Below are 14,151 nucleotides of genomic sequence, written 5' to 3'. Positions count from 1 at the left end.
ATTTTCGTTTCAACTCGATTGTTTTTGATTCGATTCGATTATTTTCGTTTCAATTCGAATTTTTAAATCGATTCGTTTATTTTCACTTCGATTTGATTATTTACGTTTCGATTCAATTATTTTCGATTCGATTCGATTATCTTCATTTCGATTTGATTATTTTCGTTTCGATTCGATTTTTTTCGATTCGATTTGATTCCATTCCATTCGATTTCTATCGATTCGATGTGATTTGATTTTCTTAGATTCGATTCGATTCGATTCCATTTTTTTCATTTCGATTTGATTATTTTTGTTTAGATTCTATTCTTTTTATTCCATCCGATTATTTTCATTTCGATTCGATTATTTTCATGTCGATTCGATTATTTTGGTTGCGACTCGATAATTTTCATTTCGATTCGGTTATTATCGATTTGATTCGATTATTTTCGTTTCTATTTTATTATTTCGATTCGATTATTTTCATGTCGATTTAATTATTTTGGTTTCAACTCGATTATTTTCGCTTCTACTTGATTTTTTTCATTTCGATTCGATTATTTCCTATTCAATTTGATTATTTTCGATTCGATTCGATTTTTTTAGTTTCGATTTGATTATTTTCGATTCGATTCGATTATTTTCATGTGGATTTGATTATTTTGGTTTCGATTCGATTATTTTTGTATCGATTGATTAGCTTCGTTTCGATTTGATTATTTTCTATTCGATTCGATTATTTTCATGTCGATTCAATTCGTTTCTTTTCTATTCGAATTTTTTCGATTCGATTTGATTATTTTCAGTTAGATTTGTTTATTTTAGATTCGATTCAATTATTTTTGATTCGATTCGATTTTTCTCATTTCGATTTGATTATTTTCAATTCGATTTGATTTTTTTCGATTCAATTCAATTTGTTTCTTTTCGATTCGATTATTTTCATTTCTATTTGATTATTTTCGTTTCAATTCGATTATTTTCTATTCGATTCGATTATTTTCATGTCGATTCAATTCGTTTCTTTTCAATTCGAATTTTTTCGATTCGATCCGATTATTTTCTTTTCGATTCGATTTTTCTCGTTTTGATTCATTATTTTTGTTTTGATTCGATTATTTTCTATTCGATTTGATTTTTTTCATGTCGATTTGATTATTTTGTTTTCGATTTGATTTTCATTTCGATTGATTATTTTCGTTTCGATTTCATCATTTTCTATTCTATTCGATTATTTTAGTTACTATTTGATTACTTTCGATTCGATTCCATTATTTTCGTGTCGATTTGATTATTTTGGTTTCGTTTCTATTATTTTCGTTTCGATTGATTATTTTCGATTCGATTTGATTATTTTTGATTCAATTTGATTATTTTTGTTTCGATTTGATTATTTTTGATTCGATTTGATTTTTTCATGTCAATTTGATTTTAGTTTCGATTTGATTATTTTCAATTCGATTTGATTTTTTTCATGTCGATATGATTTTAGTTTCGATTTGATTATTTTCGATTCGATTTGATTTTTTTCATGTGGATTTGATTATTTTGGCTTCGATTTGATTTTCATTTCGATTGATTATTTTCGTTTCGATTATGTTTTTATTCGATTCGATTATCTTCGTTTTGATTCGATTATTTTCGTTTCGATTCAATTCCATTCCATTCGATATTTATCAATTCGATGCGATTTGATTTTCTTCAATTCGATTCGATTCCATTCCATTTTTTTCATTTCGATTTGATTATTTTTCTTTTGACTGTATTCTTTTTATTCCATTCGATTATTTTCGTTTTGATTCGATTTTCATTTCGATTGGATTATTTTTGTTTCAACTCAATTATTTTCGTTTCAACTCGATTGTTTTTGATTCGATTCGATTATTTTCGTTTCAATTCGAATTTTTAAATCGATTCGTTTATTTTCACTTCGATTTGATTATTTACATTTCGATTCAATTATTTTCGATTCGATTCGATTATTTTCATTTCGATTCGATTATTTTCGATTCGACTCGATTATTGTTGATTTGATTCGATTATTTTGGTTTCAATTTGATTACTTTTGATTCTATCTGATTATTTTCGTTTCGATGTGATTATTTTCGATTCAATTCGATTATTTTCATGTTGTGTGATTATTTTGGTTTCGATTATTTTCGTTTTGATGCGATTTTTTGTTTCGATTCGATTATTTTCGTTTCGATTATGTTTTTATTCAACTCGATTATCTTCATTTCGATTCGATTATTTTCATTTCGATTCGATTTTTTTCGATTCGATTCGATTCCATTCCATTCGGTTTCTATTGATTCGATGAGATTTGATTTTCTTAGATTCGATTCGATTCCTTTTTTTTATTTCGATTTGATTATTTTTGTTTAGATTTTATTCTTTTTATTCCATCCGATTATTTTCGTTTCGATTCGATTATTTTCATGTCGATTCGATTATTTTGGTTGCGACTCGATTATTTTCGTTTCTATTTTATTATTTCGATTCGATTATTTTCATGTCGATTTAATTATTTTGGTTTCAACTCGATTATTTTCGCTTCCACTTGATTTTTTTCATTTCGATTCGATTATTTCCTATTCAATTTGATTATTTTCGATTCGATTTGATTATTTTAGTTTCGATTTGATTATTTTTGATTCGATTCGATTATTTTCATGTGGATTTGATTATTTTGGTTTCAATTCGATTATTTTTGTATCGATTGATTATTTTCGTTTTGATTCGATTATTTTCTATTCGATTCGATTATTTTCATGTCGATTCAATTTGTTTCTTTTGTATTCGAATTTTTTCGATTCGATTATTTTCTTTTCAATTCGATTTTTCTCGTTTCGATTCATTATTTTTGTTTCGATTCGATTATTTTCTATCCGATTCGATTATTTTCATGTCGATTCAATTCGTTTCTTTTCAATTCGAATTTTTTCGATTCGATCCGTTTATTTTCTTTTCGATTCGATTATTTTCGTTTCGATTCGATTATTTTCATTTCGATTTGACTTTTCTCATCTCGATTCGATTATTTTCATTTCTATTTGATTATTTTCGATTTGATTATTTTTGATTTGATATTTTTCGCTTCTACATGATTTTTTCGTTTCGATTCATTTATTTTCGTTTCGATTCAATCATTATTGTTTTGATTCATTTATTTTCGTTTCGATTCGATATTTTCGATTCAATTCGAATCGATTTTTTCGATTCGATGCTATTCGATTCGATTATTTTTGTGTTTCAATTTGATTTTTTTTCGTTTCAATTCGATCATTGTCGTTTTGATTATTTATTTTCGTTTCGATTCAATTATTTTAATTTCGATTCGGTTATTTTCGTTTCGATTTGATTATTTTCTATTCAATTAGATTATATTCGTTTCGATTTGATTATTTTTAATTTGATTCGATTTTCGTTTCGATTGATTATTTTCATTTCGATTCGATTATTTTCTATTCGACTTGATTATTTTCGATTCGATCAATTATTTTCATGTGGATTTGAATATTTTGGTTTCGATTCGATTATTTTCATTTCAATTGATTATTTTCGTTTCGATTTGATTATTTTCTATTCGATTTGATTTTTTTCGATTCGATTCAATTCGTTTCTTTTCTATTCGAATTTTTTCGATTCAATTTGATTATTTTCAGTTAGATTTGTTTTAGATTCGATTCAATTATTTTTGATTCGATTTGATTTTTCTCATTTCGATTTGATTATTTTCGATTCGATTTGATTTTTTTCGATTCAATTCAATTCGCTTCTTTTTGATTCAATTATTTTCGTTTCTATTTGATTATTTTCGTTTCGATTTGATTATTTTTATTTCGATTAGATTATTTTCGATTCGATTTAATTATTTTCGCTTCTACTTGATTTTTTTCATTTCGATTCGATTATTTTGGTTTCGATTTGATTATTTTCGATTCGATTATTTTCATATCGATTTGATTATTTTGGTTTCGATTCCATTATTTCCGATTCGATTTGATTATTTTAGATTCGATTTGATTATTTTCGATTCGATTCGGTTATTTTCATTTCCATTTAATTTGGTTTCGATTAGATTATTTTCGCTTCTACTTGATTTTTTTCATTTCAATTCGATTATTTTCTATTCGATTTGATTTTTTTCGATTCGATTCGTTTCTTTTCGATTCGAATTTTTTGATTCGATTCGTTTATTTTCGTTTTGATGTGATTATTTTCGATTCGATTCGATTATTTTCATTTTGATTGATTATTTTGGTTTCGATTCGATTATTTTCGTTTTGATGCGATTTTTTTCGTTTCGATTCGCTTATTTTCGTTTCGATTATGTTTTTATTCGATTCGATTATCTTCGTTTTGATTCGATTATTTTCGTTTCGATTCAATTCCATTCCATTCGGTATTTATCGATTCGATGCGATTTGATTTTCTTCAATTCGATTCGATTCCATTCCATTTTTTTCATTTCGATTTGATTATTTTTCTTTTGACTGTATTCTTTTTATTCCATTCGATTATTTTCGTTTTGATTCGATTTTCATTTCGATTGGATTATTTTTGTTTCAACTCAATTATTTTCGTTTCAACTCGATTGTTTTTGATTCGATTCGATTATTTTCGTTTCAATTCGAATTTTTAAATCGATTCGTTTATTTTCACTTCGATTTGATTATTTACATTTCGATTCAATTATTTTCGATTCGATTCGATTATTTTCATTTCGATTCGATTATTTTCGATTTGACTCGATTATTGTTGATTTGATTCGATTATTTTGGTTTCAATTTGATTACTTTTGATTCTATCTGATTATTTTCGTTTCGATGTGATTATTTTCGATTCAATTCGATTATTTTCATGTTGTGTGATTATTTTGGTTTCGATTATTTTCGTTTTGATGCGATTTTTTGTTTCGATTCGATTATTTTCGTTTCGATTATGTTTTTATTCAACTCGATTATCTTCATTTCGATTCGATTATTTTCATTTCGATTCGATTTTTTTCGATTCGATTCGATTCCATTCCATTCGGTTTCTATTGATTCGATGAGATTTGATTTTCTTAGATTCGATTTGATTCCTTTTTTTATTTCGATTTGATTATTTTTGTTTAGATTCTATTCTTTTTATTCCATCCGATTATTTTCGTTTCGATTCGATTATTTTCATGTCGATTCGATTATTTTGGTTGCGACTCGATTATTTTCGTTTCTATTTTATTATTTCGATTCGATTATTTTCATGTCGATTTAATTATTTTGGTTTCAACTCGATTATTTTCGCTTCTACTTGATTTTTTTCATTTCGATTCGATTATTTCCTATTCAATTTGATTATTTTCGATTCGATTTGATTATTTTAGTTTCGATTTGATTATTTTTGATTCGATTCGATTATTTTCATGTGGATTTGATTATTTTGGTTTCAATTCGATTATTTTTGTATCGATTGATTATTTTCGTTTTGATTCGATTATTTTCTATTCGATTCGATTATTTTCATGTCGATTCAATTTGTTTCTTTTGTATTCGAATTTTTTCGATTCGATTATTTTCTTTTCAATTCGATTTTTCTCGTTTCGATTCATTATTTTTGTTTCGATTCGATTATTTTCTATCCGATTCGATTATTTTCATGTCGATTCAATTCGTTTCTTTTCAATTCGAATTTTTTCGATTCGATCCGTTTATTTTCTTTTCGATTCGATTATTTTCGTTTCGATTCGATTATTTTCATTTCGATTTGACTTTTCTCATCTCGATTCGATTATTTTCATTTCTATTTGATTATTTTCGATTTGATTATTTTTGATTTGATATTTTTCGCTTCTACATGATTTTTTCGTTTCGATTCATTTATTTTCGTTTCGATTCAATCATTATTGTTTTGATTCATTTATTTTCGTTTCGATTCGATATTTTCGATTCAATTCGAATCGATTTTTTCGATTCGATGCTATTCGATTGGATTTTTTTCTTTTCGATTCGATTATTTTTGTGTTTCAATTTGATTTTTTTTCGTTTCAATTCGATCATTGTCGTTTTGATTATTTATTTTCGTTTCGATTCAATTATTTTAATTTCGATTCGGTTATTTTCGTTTCGATTTGATTATTTTCTATTCAATTAGATTATATTCGTTTCGATTTGATTATTTTTAATTTGATTCGATTTTCGTTTCGATTGATTATTTTCATTTCGATTCGATTATTTTCTATTCGACTTGATTATTTTCGATTCGATCAATTATTTTCATGTGGATTTGAATATTTTGGTTTCGATTCGATTATTTTCATTTCAATTGATTATTTTCGTTTCGATTTGATTATTTTCTATTCGATTTGATTTTTTTCGATTCGATTCAATTCGTTTCTTTTCTATTCGAATTTTTTCGATTCAATTTGATTATTTTCAGTTAGATTTGTTTTAGATTCGATTCAATTATTTTTGATTCGATTTGATTTTTCTCATTTCGATTTGATTATTTTCGATTCGATTTGATTTTTTTCGATTCAATTCAATTCGCTTCTTTTTGATTCAATTATTTTCGTTTCTATTTGATTATTTTCGTTTCGATTTGATTATTTTTATTTCGATTAGATTATTTTCGATTCGATTTAATTATTTTCGCTTCTACTTGATTTTTTTCATTTCGATTCGATTATTTTGGTTTCGATTTGATTATTTTCGATTCGATTATTTTCATATCGATTTGATTATTTTGGTTTCGATTCCATTATTTCCGATTCGATTTGATTATTTTCGATTCGATTTGATTATTTTCGATTCGATTCGGTTATTTTCATTTCCATTTAATTATTTTGGTTTCGATTAGATTATTTTCGCTTCTACTTGATTTTTTTCATTTCAATTCGATTATTTTCTATTCGATTTGATTTTTTTCGATTCGATTCAATTCGTTTCTTTTCGATTCGAATTTTTTGATTCGATTCGTTTATTTTCGTTTTGATGTGATTATTTTCGATTCGATTCGATTATTTTCATTTTGATTGATTATTTTGGTTTCGATTCGATTATTTTCGTTTTGATGCGATTTTTTTCGTTTCGATTCGCTTATTTTCGTTTCGATTATGTTTTTATTCGATTCGATTATCTTCGTTTTGATTCGATTATTTTCGTTTCGATTCAATTCCATTCCATTCGATATTTATCGATTCGATGCGATTTGATTTTCTTCAATTCGATTCGATTCCATTCCATTTTTTTCATTTCGATTTGATTATTTTTCTTTTGACTGTATTCTTTTTATTCCATTCGATTATTTTCGTTTTGATTCGATTTTCATTTCGATTGGATTATTTTTGTTTCAACTCAATTATTTTCGTTTCAACTCGATTGTTTTTGATTCGATTCGATTATTTTCGTTTCAATTCGAATTTTTAAATCGATTCGTTTATTTTCACTTCGATTTGATTATTTACGTTTCGATTCAATTATTTTCGATTCGATTCGATTATCTTCATTTCGATTCGATTATTTTCGTTTCGATTCGATTTTTTTCGATTCGATTTGATTCCATTCCATTCGATTTCTATCGATTCGATGTGATTTGATTTTCTTAGATTCGATTCGATTCGATTCCATTTTTTTCATTTCGATTCGGTTATTATCGATTTGATTCGATTATTTTCATTTCTATTTTATTATTTCGATTCGATTATTTTCATGTCGATTCGATTATTTTGGTTGCGACTCGATAATTTTCATTTCGATTCGGTTATTATCGATTTGATTCGATTATTTTCGTTTCTATTTTATTATTTCGATTCGATTATTTTCATGTCGATTTAATTATTTTGGTTTCAACTCGATTATTTTCGCTTCTACTTGATTTTTTTCATTTCGATTCGATTATTTCCTATTCAATTTGATTATTTTCGATTCGATTCGATTATTTTAGTTTTGATTTGATTATTTTCGATTCGATTCGATTATTTTCATGTGGATTTGATTATTTTGGTTTCGATTCGATTATTTTTGTATCGATTGATTATCTTCGTTTCGATTTGATTATTTTCTATTCGATTCGATTATTTTCATGTCGATTCAATTCGTTTCTTTTCTATTCGAATTTTTTCGATTCGATTTGATTATTTTCAGTTAGATTTGTTTATTTTATTTTTATTTTTTTTTTTTAATTTTTTTTTTAATTTTTATTTATTTATGATAGTCACAGAGAGAGAGAGAGAGAGGCAGAGACACAGGCAGAGGGAGAAGCAGGCTCCATGCACCAGGAGCCTGACGTGGGATTCGATCCCGGGTCTCCAGGATCGTGCCCCGGGCCAAAGGCAGGCGCCAAACCGCTGCGCCACCCAGGGATCCCAGATTTGTTTATTTTAGATTCGATTCAATTATTTTTGATTCGATTCGATTTTTCTCATTTCGATTTGATTATTTTCAATTCGATTTGATTTTTTTCGATTCAATTCAATTTGTTTCTTTTCGATTCGATTATTTTCATTTCTATTTGATTATTTTCGTTTCAATTCGATTATTTTCTATTCGATTCGATTATTTTCATGTCGATTCAATTCGTTTCTTTTCAATTCGAATTTTTTCGATTCGATCCGATTATTTTCTTTTCGATTCGATTTTTCTCGTTTTGATTCATTATTTTTGTTTTGATTCGATTATTTTCTATTCGATTTGATTTTTTTCATGTCGATTGGATTATTTTGTTTTCGATTTGATTTTCATTTCGATTGATTATTTTCGTTTCGATTTCATCATTTTCTATTCTATTCGATTATTTTAGTTACTATTTGATTACTTTCGATTCGATTCCATTATTTTCATGTCGATTTGATTATTTTGGTTTCGTTTCTATTATTTTCGTTTCGATTGATCATTTTCGATTCGATTTGATTATTTTTGTTTCGATTTGATTATTTTTGATTCGATTTGATTTTTTTCATGTCAATTTGATTTTAGTTTCGATTTGATTATTTTCAATTCGATTTGATTTTTTTCATGTCGATATGATTTTAGTTTCGATTTGATTATTTTCGATTCGATTTGATTTTTTCATGTGGATTTGATTATTTTGGCTTCGATTTGATTTTCATTTCGATTGATTATTTTCGTTTCGATTATGTTTTTATTCGATTCGATTATCTTCGTTTTGATTCGATTATTTTCGTTTCGATTCAATTCCATTCCATTCGATATTTATCAATTCGATGCGATTTGATTTTCTTCAATTCGATTCGATTCCATTCCATTTTTTTCATTTCGATTTATTTTTCTTTTGACTGTATTCTTTTTATTCCATTCGATTATTTTCGTTTTGATTCGATTTTCATTTCGATTGGATTATTTTTGTTTCAACTCAATTATTTTCGTTTCAACTCGATTGTTTTTGATTCGATTCGATTATTTTCGTTTCAATTCGAATTTTTAAATCGATTCGTTTATTTTCACTTCGATTTGATTATTTACATTTCGATTCAATTATTTTCGATTCGATTCGATTATTTTCATTTCGATTCGATTATTTTCGATTCGACTCGATTATTGTTGATTTGATTCGATTATTTTGGTTTCAATTTGATTACTTTTGATTCTATCTGATTATTTTCGTTTCGATGTGATTATTTTCGATTCAATTCGATTATTTTCATGTTGTGTGATTATTTTGGTTTCGATTATTTTCGTTTTGATGCGATTTTTTGTTTCGATTCGATTATTTTCGTTTCGATTATGTTTTTATTCAACTCGATTATCTTCATTTCGATTCGATTATTTTCATTTCGATTCGATTTTTTTCGATTCGATTCCATTCCATTCCATTCGGTTTCTATTGATTCGATGAGATTTGATTTTCTTAGATTCGATTCGATTCCTTTTTTTTATTTCGATTTGATTATTTTTGTTTAGATTCTATTCTTTTTATTCCATCCGATTATTTTCGTTTCGATTCGATTATTTTCATGTCGATTCGATTATTTTGGTTGCGACTCGATTATTTTCGTTTCTATTTTATTATTTCGATTCGATTATTTTCATGTCGATTTAATTATTTTGGTTTCAACTCGATTATTTTCGCTTCCACTTGATTTTTTTCATTTCGATTCGATTATTTCCTATTCAATTTGATTATTTTCGATTCGATTTGATTATTTTAGTTTCGATTTGATTATTTTTGATTCGATTCGATTATTTTCATGTGGATTTGATTATTTTGGTTTCAATTCGATTATTTTTGTATCGATTGATTATTTTCGTTTTGATTCGATTATTTTCTATTCGATTCGATTATTTTCATGTCGATTCAATTTGTTTCTTTTGTATTCGAATTTTTTCGATTCGATTCGATTATTTTCTTTTCAATTCGATTTTTCTCGTTTCGATTCATTATTTTTGTTTCGATTCGATTATTTTCTATTCGATTTGATTATTTTCATGTCGATTTAATTCGTTTCTTTTCGATTCGAATTTTTACGTTTCGATTCGATTATTTTCTATCCGATTCGATTATTTTCATGTCGATTCAATTCGTTTCTTTTCAATTCGAATTTTTTCGATTCGATCCGTTTATTTTTTTTTCGATTCGATTATTTTCGTTTCGATTCGATTATTTTCGTTTCGATTTGACTTTTCTCATCTCGATTCGATCATTTTCATTTCTATTTGATTATTTTCGATTTGATTATTTTTGATTTGATTTTTTTCGTTTCTACATGATTTTTTCATTTCGATTCATTTATTTTCGTTTCGATTCAATCATTATTGTTTTGATTCATTTATTTTCGTTTCGATTCGATATTTTCGATTCAATTCGAATCGATTTTTTCGATTCGATGCTATTCGATTGGATCTTTTTCTTTTCGATTCGATTATTTTTGTGTTTCAATTTGATTTTTTTTCGTTTCAATTCGATCATTGTCGTTTTGATTATTTATTTTCGTTTCGATTCAATTATTTTAATTTCGATTCGGTTATTTTCGTTTCGATTTGATTATTTTCTATTCAATTAGATTATATTCGTTTCGATTTGATTATTTTTAATTTGATTCGATTTTCGTTTCGATTGATTATTTTCATTTCGATTCGATTATTTTCTATTCGACTTGATTATTTTCGATTCGATCAATTATTTTCATGTGGATTTGAATATTTTGGTTTCGATTCGATTATTTTCATTTCAATTGATTATTTTCGTTTCGATTTGATTATTTTCTATTCGATTTGATTTTTTTGATTCGATTCAATTCGTTTCTTTTCTATTCAAATTTTTTCGATTCAATTTGATTATTTTCAGTTAGATTTGTTTTAGATTCGATTCAATTATTTTTGATTCGATTTGATTTTTCTCATTTCGATTTGATTATTTTCGATTCGATTTGATTTTTTTCGATTCAATTCAATTCGCTTCTTTTTGATTCAATTATTTTCGTTTCTATTTGATTATTTTCGTTTCGATTTGATTATTTTTATTTCGATTAGATTATTTTCGATTCGATTTAATTATTTTCGCTTCTACTTGATTTTTTTCATTTCGATTCGATTATTTTGGTTTCGATTTGATTATTTTCGATTCGATTATTTTCATATCGATTTGATTATTTTGGTTTCGATTCCATTATTTCCGATTCGATTTGATTATTTTCGATTCGATTTGATTATTTTCGATTCGATTCGGTTATTTTCATTTCCATTTAATTATTTTGGTTTCGATTAGATTATTTTCGCTTCTACTTGATTTTTTTCATTTCAATTCGATTATTTTCTATTCGATTTGATTTTTTTCGATTCGATTCAATTCGTTTCTTTTCGATTCGAATTTTTTGATTCGATTCGATTATTTTCGTTTTGATGCGATTTTTTTCGTTTCGATTCGCTTATTTTCGTTTCGATTATGTTTTTATTCGATTCGGTTATCTTCGTTTTGATTCGATTATTTTCGTTTCGATTCAATTCCATTCCATTCGATATTTATCGATTCGATGCGATTTGATTTTCTTCAATTCGATTCGATTCCATTCCATTTTTTTCATTTCGATTTGATTATTTTTCTTTTGACTGTATTCTTTTTATTCCATTCGATTATTTTCGTTTTGATTCGATTTTCATTTCGATTGGATTATTTTTGTTTCAACTCAATTATTTTCGTTTCAACTCGATTGTTTTTGATTCGATTCGATTATTTTCGTTTCAATTCGAATTTTTAAATCGATTCGTTTATTTTCACTTCGATTTGATTATTTACATTTCGATTCAATTATTTTCGATTTGATTCGATTTTTTTCATTTCGATTCGATTATTTTCGATTCGACTCGATTATTGTTGATTTGATTCGATTATTTTGGTTTCAATTTGATTACTTTTGATTCTATCTGATTATTTTCGTTTCGATGTGATTATTTTCGATTCAATTCGATTATTTTCATGTTGTGTGATTATTTTGGTTTCGATTATTTTCGTTTTGATGCGATTTTTTGTTTCGATTCGATTATTTTCGTTTCGATTATGTTTTTATTCAACTCGATTATCTTCATTTCGATTCGATTATTTTCATTTCGATTCGATTTTTTTCGATTCGATTCGATTCCATTCCATTCGGTTTCTATTGATTCGATGAGATTTGATTTTCTTAGATTCGATTCGATTCCTTTTTTTTATTTCGCTTTGATTATTTTTGTTTAGATTCTATTCTTTTTATTCCATCCGATTATTTTCGTTTCGATTCGATTATTTTCATGTCGATTCGATTATTTTGGTTGCGACTCGATTATTTTCGTTTCTATTTTATTATTTCGATTCGATTATTTTCATGTCGATTTAATTATTTTGGTTTCAACTCGATTATTTTCGCTTCTACTTGATTTTTTTCATTTCGATTCGATTATTTCCTATTCAATTTGATTATTTTCGATTCGATTTGATTATTTTAGTTTCGATTTGATTATTTTTGATTCGATTCGATTATTTTCATGTGGATTTGATTATTTTGGTTTCAATTCGATTATTTTTGTATCGATTGATTATTTTCGTTTTGATTCGATTATTTTCTATTCGATTCGATTATTTTCATGTCGATTCAATTTGTTTCTTTTGTATTCGAATTTTTTCGATTCGATTCGATTATTTTCTTTTCAATTCGATTTTTCTCGTTTCGATTCATTATTTTTGTTTCGATTCGATTATTTTCTATTCGATTTGATTATTTTCATGTCGATTTAATTCGTTTCTTTTCGATTCGAATTTTTACGTTTCGATTCGATTATTTTCTATCCGATTCGATTATTTTCATGTCGATTCAATTCGTTTCTTTTCAATTCGAATTTTTTCGATTCGATCCGTTTATTTTCTTTTCGATTCGATTATTTTCGTTTCGATTCGATTATTTTCATTTCGATTTGACTTTTCTCATCTCGATTCGATTATTTTCATTTCTATTTGATTATTTTCGATTTGATTATTTTTGATTTGATTTTTTCGCTTCTACATGATTTTTTCGTTTCGATTCATTTATTTTCGTTTCGATTCAATCATTATTGTTTTGATTCATTTATTTTCGTTTCGATTCGATATTTTCGATTCAATTCGAATCGATTTTTTCGATTCGATGCTATTCGATTGGATCTTTTTCTTTTCGATTCGATTATTTTTGTGTTTCAATTTGATTTTTTTTCGTTTCAATTCGATCATTGTCGTTTTGATTATTTATTTTCGTTTCGATTCAATTATTTTAATTTCGATTCGGTTATTTTCGTTTCGATTTGATTATTTTCTATTCAATTAGATTATATTCGTTTCGATTTGATTATTTTTAATTTGATTCGATTTTCGTTTCGATTGATTATTTTCATTTCGATTCGATTATTTTCTATTCGACTTGATTATTTTCGATTCGATCAATTATTTTCATGTGGATTTGAATATTTTGGTTTCGATTCGATTATTTTCATTTCAATTGATTATTTTCGTTTCGATTTGATTATTTTCTATTCGATTTGATTTTTTTCGATTCGATTCAATTCGTTTCTTTTCTATTCGAATATTTTCGATTCAATTTGATTATTTTCAGTTAGATTTGTTTTAGATTCGATTCAATTATTTTTGATTCGATTTGATTTTTCTCATTTCGATTTGATTATTTTCGATTCGATTTGATTTTTTTCGATTCAATTCAATTCGCTT

Source organism: Vulpes vulpes, unplaced genomic scaffold (assembly GCF_048418805.1).
Source record: "Vulpes vulpes isolate BD-2025 unplaced genomic scaffold, VulVul3 Bu000000642, whole genome shotgun sequence".
NCBI lineage: Eukaryota > Metazoa > Chordata > Mammalia > Carnivora > Canidae > Vulpes > Vulpes vulpes.
This window is presented reverse-complemented; position numbering follows the sequence as displayed.